Genomic DNA, 3,022 nt, shown 5'->3' with positions numbered 1-3,022 from the left:
TACAAACGCTGCAACTAAAAAAAGAGAAGGGAGGGAGAGCTTTGCCGTGCTTACAAGATTACTACTACGCCGCACAACTGAAGCCCCTGGTAAACTGGTGCTCCCCAAACTATGAAGCTAAATGGAAAAATATGGAAATTACACAATTAGACTTCCCACTACAGTCACTTTTAGGAAATAAGAACCAAGCTGAAAAATTTTAAAAGATTTGAACCATTTGACCCGGTTCACCCTGAAACTATGGTTCAGGGTAGTGGGGAAACTACAAATAGAAAAACAGGCTAGGACCTTGAATTGGATAGCTTATGACCCGGAGTTTGTGCCTGCCAGGCTGGATGGGACCTTTAAACAGTGGTCTCTGAGAGGAATTACTTCTTTTTGTTCACTAGCAACAAATGGGGGATTCCAAAGCTATGAAACCATCTCAGATACATACGGACTGGCAAAGCATGACTTCTTTAGATACTTGCAGGTTAGAGACTATTACAACAAGACGTTACTAATCAGAGATGAAAACGAATACGACCTAATTCATATCTTCCAAGAGGCATACAAGAGAAAGGACTCTAAAAAGATGGTCTCAAAAATATACGGTAGTATACAAGCCTCTAAAAATCACTCTACGTTGTACATTAAGCAGAAATGGGAGAGGGAATCAGGCTCACTAATTTCAGAGGACAGCTGGTGGGGAATATGTGAGTCTCAGGCTACCACTGCAAATTCAAGGTCCTTAAGAGAGTTTGGTTGGAAGAATGTAGTGAGATTCTTTATCACTCCTAAACTCACAGCTCGGCAAACAGGCTCACAGAGCCAGGGCCTATGTTGGAGAGGTTGTGGAACCCCCATGGCAAACCATTTTCATGTCTTCTGGGCCTGCCCAAGGATCCAGCCATATTGGGGGGAGGTGGCCCTTGAGATATACAAAATAATTGGGATTAAAATAGTCTATTCATTTGATACGTTGTATCTTGGCAAATTGCCTACGGCACTCCCACATAAAGATAATTATTTATTGAAAATACTTTTGGCTGGCTGCAGGAAGGCCATAACCCGAAGATGGCAAAAGGCAGACCCTCCAACTAGGGCCCAATGGCGTGGGGTAGTGGAAGAAATTTTTGGAATGGAAAGACTTACCTTTGCCCTTAGACTCGAGCTTGAGAAATTCAAGAAGCTCTGGGAAAAATGGGTTGTGTACTCCCTTTGTACTGAATAATTGAATATTACCATGATGTAAGAAGATGCTATTACTGGAATTGTGTATGTCTCCTATGCTGACCCGCTATCGAAAAACACCCTCAGCTTCGCTGGATGTGGCGTTTGGAAGCGGAGTCCCTTGGCTTTGAGCACTCTCAGGATCCCCACGTACGCCTTTCTTTTCCTAAGGATGTCTGGGGGGTAATCTTGATCAAAGTAAAGCCTTTTCCCGTCATAGCGGACATCCTTCTTTCTCCACACTGAATGCAGTACCACCTCTTTTATTCTGTACTCCAGAAAGCACAGCACCAGTGATCTAGGCGGAGCGCCTTCTTGGGGCTTTGGGGCGAGCGCCCGGTGGCAGCGCTGGATTCCGAGGTTTGTTTCCGCAACCGGCGGGCCGATTTGAGCCCTTATCAGCTTCGTTACAAACTCTATCAGATCCGGGCCCTCTGATCCCTCCGGTACCCCATGTATGCGGAGATTATTCTGGCGTGAGCGTGCTTCTAGTTTGGTCAGCTTTGCTCTCAGGGTCTCCTGGCTCTCCATCATGAGTGCGAGTGCCTCCTTAACCTCCGTGTCCCATTCTTCAATCTCGGCTATCCTCTGTTCTGCCTCCTCTACCCTTGCCGTGGTAGCCGCTAGCTCCTTTGTAGTTTCTTGAAGTTTCTTGTTAATTTCTCCTTTAAACTCATTCAGTTCCTTTTTCATATCGTCGCGGAAAGAAAGTCGAAACTCACTCATTTCACTTTTAAGGTCCGATCTCAGAGCCCGGATCTCATCGTAGATAGCTAGCATGGAGGGACTAGCTTCGCCATTATTCACCTCTCCGCTGCGAGTTTCCTCGGCTAACTCTCCCTTTTCCCGTCCCGAGCTTGGTTTGCCTTTAGGCTTTTTTTGTTTATCCCCATCCATGTCAAGTTTAGGTACTGTTCTTTGTGTCTGAATATTCTTCCAAGGGGATTATTTCCACCCGGCGGGGAGCCGAAACTTTCAGGCAGCCATTTGCTACCGCGCCAAAACCGGAAGTCCGCTGCCTCAGCTTCTGGGGACCAAGATGAGTAAGAGCTGTGGCTACCAGACAGTAGTTCCTGATAAAATGGCGGTAGAAGTCAGCAAATCCAAGAAAACGCTGAAGATGGTTTAGAGACGTGGGAGTGGGACTTTTTTTTCCCGCCCGCACCTTCAGGGGGTCTGTTGTCCTGCCAAAATATAACCCAGAAAAGAGATCAAGGAAGAGTGAAACTCACATTTCTCTGCCACGACGTACAGGCAGTTCTCCAGGAGACGTTGTAGGACACTATGAACATGGATCTGATATTCCTCAAGGGACATGGAAGAAATAAAAAACATCATTTAAATATACAAAGACAAAAATGTTCAAAAAAATACCTCAACACATTTTTTACAAATGCATCGCCAAGTACTCAAAATGTCCCAATGGCATATTAAATGCAGTCTTTCATGTATCCTCTTCCCTCATATGAACGAGGTGATAAGTGTTTTAGAGGTCTAGTTTGGCGAAAATAGTGGCCCTGTGGATGTGTTCAAAAGCGGAGTTGATGAGTGGTAATGGACACTTGTTTTTAACTGTAATGTTGTTTAATCCCCTATAATAAATGCAGGCATCTTACTTTTCTTGGCAATGAAGAAGAAGTCAGCACCTACTGGGGAGGAGGAAGGATGGATGATGCCGGCAGCCAATGACGCACAAATATATTTTTCCATTGCCTCGCTGAGACAGGTTGTTGAGGCAGCTAGAAGGTAACAGAGCCCTGGGGAGAAGGTCAGTGGCACAATCGTAGGGCCTGAGAGAGGGAAGCGACAA

The sequence above is a fragment of the Haplochromis burtoni genome, unplaced genomic scaffold (assembly GCF_018398535.1).
Source record: "Haplochromis burtoni strain Fernald_Lab_line unplaced genomic scaffold, NCSU_Asbu1 Contig_95, whole genome shotgun sequence".
Classification (NCBI taxonomy): Eukaryota; Metazoa; Chordata; class Actinopteri; order Cichliformes; family Cichlidae; genus Haplochromis; species Haplochromis burtoni.
This window is presented reverse-complemented; position numbering follows the sequence as displayed.